Genomic DNA, 11,675 nt, shown 5'->3' with positions numbered 1-11,675 from the left:
TCTATTATACTCAACTTCATTCAAAGCACAAAATAAGCAATTAATAGCTTTGGCATTTAAAGAGCATGCTTTCTTTTCATTTATTGACCATTCTTCCTGTGCTAACACCATCAATATCTTTTGTTGGAATTTTAAAACCTTCCTCAATAATATCCCACAAATCATAATCAATAGAAGGGATAAAACCTAAAGTTGTCATAGCTAAAAAATAATTAAGTTTATCAAGAAATAAATATTTCAAGAAGAGCAACCTGCTCTGATACCAATTGTTGGATCGATATGGCAACCCTAAAGGGGTGAATAGGGTTTAATTAAACTTTTTTTAAAAAAAATTAACCCAATTAAACTAATTAATACACTTTTTATAAATAATAAGAAAAATTCAATTTATGCAACAAATAAGATGACAAAAAATGTGAAAATTTAATTCTATCAAATTTTAGCAAATAAATAAGAACAAACTAAAACATACAATAAATTGCTTAAATTAATTGCAAAAATAAAAACGAAAGAGTTAAAGAAGAAGACATCGTAATTTTTATAGTGGTTCAGTCAAACTCGACCTATTCCACTCCCCAAGCGCCTCTTAGGAATTTGAATAAAATCTTTCCACTCTTTCCACATATTAGAGCAAAACCGTTACACCACCGCTCTTTTTACGAGTTCAAGAGTAAACCCGATCCTTTCCACGGTTTATGATCAAACTGTTACAAATGTTGGAATTTTTGAAGAACACAATAACTCTCACTAGAGTGGATTTACAAGTTTAAGCACTTAACAAATTTATCCTCACAATACAATAACACTCTCTCAAGAATAAAATGAAAAGAAAAGAAAAAAATTTGGGAACTTAGAGAGAGCAACAATGGAACTTTTAAGTTTTGGAGGATTATGAAATGTAAAATTTGTTCCCTTTAAAATTTGGAAAGGAAGATAGTTTATATAGAGATGGAAAATTTTTTAGAAACCACAATTAATTTGGACTATTAGATTTTGGAAACAAACAAAATATAATATTGAATTGCTTTTCTTTTTAAATTCATTCTTTTTAAAGTCAGTCCAAAAATAAAAAAACATACCATGAATGAATTTAAAAAGAAGATGAATTAAAAGGAAAATGAATTTAATATTATTTTATGCTTGTGTCTAACGGCTAGTTTTTGACACATGGTATGTTTTTTTAGTGCTTTATATCCCTTAGTACTCCATCTTCACAAATTGTCATATTCTGGAAAATCATCTATTGTCCACATTAAAACTGCATGAAGCTGAAAGAAAAACGAAAAGGTTCCTGTTCCCTATTCATGTCGTTTTTTTTGTTGCTAGGCCACTAATGAAAGTTACATTTCATAAAATTTGCAATGTCAAAAGATATATATATATATATATTTATATATATATAATATATTATAAATTGAGAATAAGGTAAAAAACTAGCCGTAGACACAAACATAAAATAATATTAAATTTATTTTTCCTTTAATTTCTTTTAATTTCATTTTTTTAAATCAATCCAAAAAATCAAAAGTTATGTTAATCTCTTAATGATCTACCATTCAACAATATGCTGCCACATGTCTACATGCAAATGGTCTGGTTATGTCACGTCATCCACCACGGTATTTTCTCTATAGACTTGTTTCGGTCATATCGTCTTCGTTTTAGCTTCGATTTGAGTGATTCAAGAGGTGTTGGAATCGTTGTTCCGAGCTCTACGTTATGGACATATTAAAACACTAAAATTTTCAGTAATTAAAAATTGAATTTGTTATCATCAAAACATTGATTAATTAATTAATTAATTAAAATGAATTAATTTGAGATTAGGGGCCAAAAAGCCAATAGAAAATACATGAGAAATGAATCAACTATGAAGCTTAACTATGATGCATTTTCCAATTCTTTATTATGTTCCTTCCTTTCTGGCAAATGTATTGAACTCAACTTTGTTAGTGGTTGTTATGGTTGTTTGGTCAAATTGATACAACAATCTATGGACGTGTTTTATTTTCATTGTTATCTAGATTTATTTCCTTCTTCCAATTAGTTAATTAGTTTTTGTGTTTGTTGAAATCATAATATATAAAAGCAATTTAAGATTTTATTTTGTATATGTACAAGTAAGAGAAATATTATTATTTAAAAAAATATATTATTGATTAGAGAAATATTATTGTTTAAAAAAATATATTATTGATTTGCACGTGCTTAAGTAGAAAATATATATTTATTTTTTGTTAATGTCATTTTTTAACTCTTTGATCGGCATTAAAAAAGGATTGGACATTTAAAAAAATGAGGTATTAAAAAAATATGGGACAATTATTGAAAAAATGGTAAAAAACCGACATAGAAAATGATGTGCAATGTCGGTTTTCAACTGACATTGAAGATGGTGTACAATGTGGGTTTTCAATTGATATTGAAGAATATTGACATTGAAATTTTGGTTAGCTATAATGTCGGTTAACCCGAAATTAAAGACAACTGACATTGAAAACCTTTTATAATGCAATCAAACCAACATTGTACCCTATAATGTTGGTTTTAAACTGTCACTAAAGCTTGGTTTTGTAGTAATGTTTTCATTTTCATCAAATGCACGTATACTCCATAGTGAAATTAACAAATGATGACCATAGCATAGCTTTTTTAACCACAAAATGCCCCTGAAGTTTCAAAATTTTCAAAGATACTCCTAAACTTCCAAAATGAGTTAAAAAATACCCTTGTTGTTAGTCTTGGATCGAAACCGTTAAAGTTTTGTTTAAAAAATATCCATGAACTTTCAAAAGTTTAAAAAATACCCTTAAACTTTAATAAAGTTAAAAAATACCTCCACCATTAGTATTTGAATAGAAACCATACATTAATTTCTCGTGAGAAAAATAACTTTAAAAAATTAAAACAAAAATTAAAAAAAATGCTCATACCATTATTTTGGTGATCAATTTATTTGAAGTTCTCTTAAGTTCGAAAGGGACTACTTTTAAAATAAATTATATAGATATCCTCATTTTTCTTTATATAGATACTCTCATATTTCTCTTAATTTTTCAATTCTTAGCTTACACCAATTTTCTCAACAACCAAAATTTTAAGTTAAAGTACAAAATCCCACAAAATTTCAAAATCAAAATCTCCTCTTAAAATACACCAAAACAATAAATAGCCAAATAAAAAAGTATCTGGTTATTAACACACATACACCTACTATCGTACAATTTTGTTAAAAAATGCAAGTCTTAAAATCATTTAGTGATTTATTTATTAATTTTCTTCTTATTATAGTTCATACCTTAATTAAAGTGTATATTTTTATTTATTTATTTATTACATATAAACAAATATCAAATAGTTAACAAAAAAGAGAATACGAGTGTATTCAAGAAGGGAGGGGAGGAAAAGATGGAAAATAGAAAGGTAAGACGGTGTTAACGGTTTTTATTCATATAGAAGGAAGGGTATTTTTAACTTTTTTTTCTTTTTTAAATTTAAAGGTATTTTTAAAACTTTTAAAAATTTGTAGGTATTTTTTAAACAAAACTTAAACGGTTCCTTAAAAAACTTTTGATCAATGTTCTTTTGAAAATGGAGAATGAAACAATGGACAATATGTCTTAGAATTTTGATCTATGGATACATCAATGATATGGACAGTTTGGTTCACTCTAATTAAATTAGATATTTAATTTTTCTACAAATTTCATAATCAATCAACAGTTAAAGTGGATAATAAGATTATTTGTTCCTATCCATTAAAGTTATATTTTGACCCTTTTCAAAATCGGATAATTTTATCAAATTATAGAGACTAAATTCTAACTTTTTTTTTTCCATATTATAAGAATTGAATTTACAATTTAACCTAATAACAAAATAACACAAAGATAATTAGCTCTTGGTTCTTTTTTCAATGATTATAAATTACTATAATAAAAATAGTTGATTGATGTTGATACTATGAAGGTTAAATTACAAATTTAATCCTTATGATTTGAGAAAAGTTAGAATTTAATTCATATGATTTTAAAAGTTAAAATTTAGTTTTTATAGTTTGATAAAATCTCGTAAATAATCCTTATAGTTGGATAAAATTATCACAAGTAGTCTTCTATTATAATGATTATTTATGAGAATTTTATCAAATTATATGGACCAAATTTTAGTTATAAATCATATAAACTAAATTATAGCTTTCTCCAAATTATTGGACCAAATTTACGATTAAATCTATTATGATATTGTAGGTTCTTCTTGTCCCACATCGGAGGTTGGGAGATGTTTGAGGAAAAATTTTGTATAAATTCTTACTTTCCACATTGAATTTCAACACATTCGGCCTGTCCAACTCATTTTGGGCTTATGTGCATGGGCTTTATCGATTTTTTGAATGATATATGTACTTGGAAAATAGCTAAATCTATAAGATTTCTTAAATTGACTAAACATTTATTTTAATAGAATCTATAAATTACATTAGTAAGACTCAAATTATGAGAGAATTGTGGTTGCCAATAATTTTCTCAAAGAGTTTTCTTCGATAGTGTGATTTAGAGTTTTTTCCCTTACAAGTATCAAAGAAATCATGGGCATATCCCACTAAAAAAAAGTTCAACTACATACAATCCATTGAAACGTCCATATCTTAGTGATACATATAATAAGCGAATAATTTAGCACCATTTTTTTGTAAAGGGAATGCGTAGAAATTCTCTCATCAACAATGAGTAGAGACAATATTGGTGTGATCATGAGAGTCGACAAAAGATCAGGATAGGTACGTCGGGATACTTTATACTAACAATTTTTTCGTTGGCATCAACAAAGACCATCTATATTGATACTATTTAACTTCATGGATTTGCCGATGCCGAATGCATGGTGTTGACATATATCTTCTACGCCGATGGCATTTATATGCGTCAGCAAGCTGCTTTTCCGACACTCATATTTGTATGCGTCGGGATATGTTGTTTTTACAGACATTGACCTTTTGCCAATACTTAACATATAGCGTCGGGATAGATGATCTTGCCTATGTAGCGTCGGTATTGATTTTTTTAAAAAATATATTTTATTTTTTAAACACTTATATTTCTCTTAGCTTTAATTGTAGCTAGATATCCTTATAATTTGTATGAACATTTGGAAAAAAAATCAACCGAACACTTAAATAGTCATAAATATCCTTATAACTTATATGGTTCGAAAATAGACATATATGAACTAAAAATAACAAAAGCATGAGTCATGATTTAAAACAAAAAGCTTAAGTTTAACAGACATAACATTGACATGGGAACATTTCAATCTTGGTCGATTGCGAAGTTGTGGACATAACATTGATCCTGTAAAAAATTAAATAATACAAAGTTTAGATTATTATTAAAATACCAATAAACTTCTTTTCTCAACTTTTATATATATATATATATATATTAGCTAGTGTCATTTAACGGATTTTTTCTATCTTCCTTTCAAATTAATGGTAGATTTGAAATCAAGGTGGATTTGTCCAAAATTGAAGGACTATTATTATTACAAACATCATTAACTCACCATTCTCAATTCAACATTTAAAACAACAATAACAACACAACGATTATAAACTCATATTTCATTAACAAAAATGCAAAACAATAACAACAACACAAAAGTTTTTAACTCACATCAAACAATAACATAAAAATCATTAATTCACATTTCCTTAACACATTCAAAACAACGATAACATCACAAAAACCAATCACTCTCATTTCTTTAACACATTCATAAAAACAATAACAAAAACCATTAACTCACATTTTAACACATATTTAAAACAACAATAATACAAAAATCCTTAACTCATAATTCTCAATTCAACATTCAATACAATAATACAACTCACTCTGTGTTTAAAACATAATACAAACAATCCAAACCTAATATTCAGAACAACAACATTATTCTAGCCTCCACATTCAAAACCATAACAAAAACAAATAACATTTTATTGCATCATACAAAGTATTTTCGTCACTATCATAACTGCAGGATAACAACATAATTCAAAGCACAATTTTATTCTATCCCCTACATTCGAAACCATAACAAAAACAAATAACGTTCTGTTATATCAAACTAATTTCAATTGCTACCATAACTGCAAAATAGCAACATAATTCTCAAAACTAATTCTTAATTATCTTTTTTTTAAAAAAAAAAAAAAAACATTTTAGTTCATACCTATTTTGACGTTCCCCCTGTGAGTTCATGAATTTCTTATCAAATCTTTGAAGCCTGCTACCTCTGTTTGGTATTCTTCAATTTTCGAATCTTGTTGTCCAACTCGTTCTTTTAACAACCTTATCTCAGCTGCTTGCTCTTGCTCTTTTTGTGCGTAGAATGAACTTCCTGACGAGCTACTATCCCTTCTAGGTTTCGGCTTTGGCCCCAACCTTTACCTTTAACATGGCTCGGTCGTCTTCACAATACAGTCTCACATATTTCTTCTCATGAAAGTGGTTGGGTTCCTTATGAAGTTAGCATCGGTTGCAACTATAACATTTTGTCCTACAATTATATAATTAAAATAAGTAAATAAGCAACAAATTTTCAAATGAAATCATTTTTAATAAATTAAAAAAAAAAAAGTTTATATATGCATCATTGGCCACCCGATTCACTTGTTTCATGTGTGTTTCATAGAATTGATCAATCAGTCAAACATCTTCGTCTTTTCTCTTTATTTGTAACCGAAATCATAAAAAGTCAACTTATATAAAATTTAATCTTTATCTGTAACCCAATTCATACCAAATCTTGTTGCACATTGATGAACGTCTTTGATCTAGTTTTATGATTAAAATCAAGCTCCTCTCGACTCCTCTGGTTTGTTTTCGAAGTTTTCTAATAAAACTATAAATTACTTAAAAGTCAAGTAAACAAAATTATAAAAGTAACACATTAATTTTTAAGTATCATACCTTAAAAGCAGAGCTTTCAAACCTCGTGCATACGACATCCAACCGTAAAGTGCATTTTTAAGCCAATTAGGTGGGCATAGTGTTTATGCAACTCTGCCTTATACTCTTCAAATATATTTTGCATTTGTCAATAAAAAAAATCTCACCACTTGAAATCAAATATATAGTAGTTCTATATAATGAATAAATGATTGTAGTAACAATTTCATATTTAATAATTGTATAACGAAATGATCAACTTACTTGAAGTTGGCTTTTAACAAGCTCTATCACTTTTCTTTGTACATTCTTCCATGTGGCGCAACGTACTGGAAAATCTTCTCTCACAACAGTACCAATAGCATTGTTGAATCTCGTTACCTAAGGACCAACGGGGTTCTTCAACTCCAGAGTAATTTCAATACGAATTCTTCCATGCAATCGAACATGATTGTCAAACTCAATGTTATGGAAGTATCCACGTGTTGGCCTAATTGTAGAACTGCCATTTAAATAACAAAAAAAAAAAAAAAAAAAAAAAAAAAAAACAAATTAAAAAAATTTAACTAAATATTCATATGAAAGTATATGTGAAGTGTAGACTAAACTTGAAGTCTCCCTTGTGCCACCTTATTTTAGACGCAATATGTTTTGGTGCAAATAATCGTTTCAATCTCGGTATTAATGGAAAATAGCATAAAACTTTATGTGGGATCTTTTCGAGTTGGTCCTAAAAGCATCTTCAACCCAACCCAACCCATGTACACCCCTAGAATTAGGTATATTTGCCCCGATTTGGAAATGTGTCCTTTAACTATTCGATCAACATATCAAAAGGCTTGTTGCTTCAACCATTAAGAACTTTAATATGCATCAATCGTACCAAAAAATTCAGGGAAGAAAATTTGGAACAACCTAGGTACAGCAAATTACGAGCTTCAGCCATTAAATCCTCAAATAGGTTTGAATTATCTCCTTCTTGGACATTAATGGGCATCTCATTTTCAATATCTTCTTCATCTAAATCTACTTCAGCAACTCAAACTTGTAGACCATTCAAAATATTCAAAATCTCATTATCTTTATTGACATCATTAAGCTCTGTATTATGTAATACATCACCGTGTACTGAATGAGTTCTCTGCTTAAATTCCCTCGATAAAGTAACAGGTTCTCCATGATAGACTTATTTACTATACGAGGGAGACATTCCATTTGTGAATAGATGTCATTCTACCCCTCTAGTGATTTCCACATTATATTCATACAATATTTACTTAGGCATCTTGTTTTTCCAAAGTCATTAACATGAGACTTTGTTACTTCAAGAAATTAGTCTAATCCTTCCTTATAATCCTAAGAACTTATCTCAAAGTTTAATCCAATCTTTATTCATTCTTAATGACATACTTTTTAACGACCTTTTGATTTACAAAATTCATAAGCCTAAAAAATTGTACAAAAAATTAGACTTAACTTATGAATTAAGATATTTAACTTATATTTTAACAAAGAGTAATTTCAACTTGTATTAGGTTCTTTCAAGACATGTATTAAAAGAGTTGCATAATCTAAACTAAAGCCAAACAGAATTAAAGTTGTGCCTTAATTGAAATTTAATGCAAACAAACTAAAGCAAACAAACTCAAATGCTAAATTTAAAACAAATAAACTTAAACAAACAAACCCAAATTCTAAAGTTAAAGAGCTATATACTTTGTTTGAAAACACGTTAAGCTCCAAATAAACTAAACCACAATACAATCTAAATTAGTTTCAGAAAAGCAAATAAAAATCAAATATACACAAATAAACAAATAAACACTTAAACCCTCTTTTAGATTAAAAAAAGAAAATTGTAAATTTAAAACAAATAAACTCATTCCCTTCTTTTAGATCAACAGTAAATATTCTAAGTTTGAAGCAAATAAACATTGTAAATTTAGAACCTAAGTTTGCCTCATTAATCCACAACAAATCGTTAACAATCAAGTTTAATTCCCTCAATCTATCGAGCAAGTTTCTATCAATTCAAACTTCAAACAAATAAACCCACCTTTTAAATTTAAAGCAAATAAACTTATTTTCTTTATTTATTTATTTATTTTGACAACTTTTACATATATGGTTTCAACAAATTTCAAGCAAAAGTTAACTAAAAAAAAAAAAAAAACCTATTCTCCTCCTTTATTTAGAAGTTTCACATAACATAGTTTAACAAATTTCAAGTAAAAAAAAAACATAAATGTTAAAAGGAAAAAAAGAATGTGAGAAAAATCTGAGAATAGGAGAACAACGACAAAGTGAAGGCCAGGGGCGGCGACCAGCAACGAAAGGAAGAGAGGACTAAACGATGGTGAATGGGGGAGAGAGCTAGAGGAGAAGAAAAAAACTTACCGACGTGAGAATGGGTGACTGACGATGATTGGAAACGAAAGAGAGCGAGGGACGACCGGCGGCGACTGGCGACGAATGAGTGAAAGCGACTGAAGAGAGAATCTGAGGGGACTGTTCGCGATGAAGAATTGCAAGGGGGTCGATCGCTGCTGGAAAAAAAAATGAAGGAGAAGGCGTTTTTTAGGGTTTAATAATTAGGTCTTTCCCGACGCCACCACGATGTCAGCAAAAACCTAATATCCCCATGTCCTTATCTTGGCGTCGGAATAGGTCCTCTATCCCAACCCCTAACTGTCGACGCCATTAGAGATGCTATACCGACGTTTTTGTAGGCTTCGATAAGATGGGTTTGGACAGAAATCTTATTTATTTTGTAGTGAGGTTTTAATCATAATTGATATACACAAAAGTAGATTTGTAATTTTTATATACAATTTTTTCTTCAAGTTGATAAAAATATTTGGAAGAACAATGATAAATCGATAGAACTACAAAGGGATGAAATGTTAGGAGATAGAAAATTAATAAGTTTCTAGAGATGGTTTTATTATTAGGAGAAAAAACAAGAAAATAAAGGAGATTGATATCTATGGTTTTGATAAATATTCTAAAAATAAAGATAATATGAAGATGGCATAAATATATAGCTATTTTAAAGTGAAAAGGTGAAGGGTGAGGTGAGAGAATACAAAAAAGAAATTTAAAAATATCAATTTTTTATTGAGGTCTGACTGTAAATTCATGTATATACTGAGGGTATAGATGGAAAGAAATGTTTGCACTCACCTCCTCTAAAACTGTATGGTTGGCCTTTGTTTTTTTTTTTTTTTTTTTTTTTTATTTAATAATATGTACGCTGTGGTCACCATGAGAAGATTTTAATTCTTATTATAGATTAAGATTATCATTTAAAAGGATAAGTATTAGATTCTAAAATTTTAAAACAAACATTTTAACCCTTTTTCAAGGCTTTGTTGGGTAATATTTTATTTTTTAAAATTATGCATATAAATATTATTTCTATTTTTAATTTTTTTTATGTGTTATCTATCTTTTATCAATAGTTTAGAAAAATCAAGTCAAATTTTAAAAATTAAAAAAAAAAATAACTTTTCAAAAGTTATTTTTGTTTTTGAAATTTGACTAAGAATTCAACAATTTTACTAAAAAAAAATACAAACAAATGGATAAAAAATAAATTTAATTTTCAAAAATAAAAAATAAAACAGTTACTCGATACACTTTAATTGTTTGTTAAAATGACCATTTGTAAAACCCACACATCTAGAAAGTTTTATATTTCTAAGGGATGAGATAAAACAAGACATTTATATATATATATATATTGAATAATTAAAAAAAATTATCAATTTTGAGTTCAGTTACTCTAATTGCAAATACACACATATATACTAAGAGTATAAATGGAAAAAAAATATAAAATACATCTATCTTTTGAAAGAAAACATACATAATCAGAATTATTGTGGGTTATCTTGATCTTTTTTAAAGATAAATGTCGACTTTGGGTTAGGATGCATATATAGGGGTATAATTGGAAAGAAATTGCACTCTCATTTTCTAAAGTCTTGTTATTCATTTTCGCTAAGGGTATTCAAAAAATCCGACAACTTGAACAATTCGTAATGGATTTGATTAGTTTTTGCTGTTATTCAACTTTTTTTTTTTTGTTGAGTTGGTCACGAGTTGGCTAAATAAAAATTCAGATTGACTTGACCCAATCGAATTACATATATATTAATAAAAAAGTATATATATATTTCTCTTTGTTTAAAGTTTGACTATGTGGGTTTGAATTTTTAATATTTTTTTAAAAAAATTGTTATGATGTTTATATTTGTTTAAAGTTTGTAATAAATATCATAGATATTTAATTTTTAACATTTAAATTATATGAGATTTAGTTATTGGCCATGTGTTTTAGATAATTTTACATATTTAAATTTTTTTTAAAAAAACTTATAACCCCACAATCCACCCGAATTTAAGGATTGAGTTGGATTGGGTTAGAGATTTGTTCGGGTATTTTAGGTTGTCAACTCAACCAACTCGAATTTTCAAATTAATCCAAAAAAAAAACACCTCCATCCAACCAATCCATATACATCCTTAATTTTTAAAAATATTTCACCTATTCAGGTGTTTTCCATACAACAATAATTTTTTTTTTTTTTTGTAGCTCTACAAACATGATACTTTTGAAATAGTATGAAATTTTGAAATCTAATTTTGTTTCGATGAAATTTCAGTGTTATTTCAAATATAAATGACATAAAAAAATACAAAACATAAATATCTTTTGAATGG

At 27.8% G+C, this 11,675-nt stretch overlaps 1 long non-coding RNA gene across 3 annotated transcripts; it reads right to left on the bottom strand.

Annotated features, from left to right (window-relative positions):
• Window positions 1–5,173: 5,173 nt before the first annotated feature.
• LOC120088757 lies at window positions 5,174–9,939 on the bottom strand. 3 transcript variants are annotated; one of them, XR_005485023.1, is made up of 6 exons: window positions 9,348–9,939; window positions 7,215–7,452; window positions 6,972–7,076; window positions 6,802–6,894; window positions 6,232–6,558; window positions 5,174–5,351 (listed from the first exon to the last, which is right to left on the bottom strand). It is a non-coding gene; the product is annotated as an uncharacterized LOC120088757 (long non-coding RNA). The 3 variants fall into 3 exon arrangements; XR_005485021.1 differs by lacking the exon at window positions 6,802–6,894 and having other exon boundaries at window positions 5,177–5,351; XR_005485022.1 differs by lacking the exons at window positions 6,802–6,894; window positions 6,972–7,076 and having other exon boundaries at window positions 5,179–5,351.
• Between the last annotated feature and the right edge of the window lie 1,736 nt (window positions 9,940–11,675).

Source organism: Benincasa hispida, chromosome 10, assembly GCF_009727055.1.
Source record: "Benincasa hispida cultivar B227 chromosome 10, ASM972705v1, whole genome shotgun sequence".
Taxonomy (NCBI): domain Eukaryota; kingdom Viridiplantae; phylum Streptophyta; class Magnoliopsida; order Cucurbitales; family Cucurbitaceae; genus Benincasa; species Benincasa hispida.
This window is presented reverse-complemented; position numbering and strand designations above follow the sequence as displayed.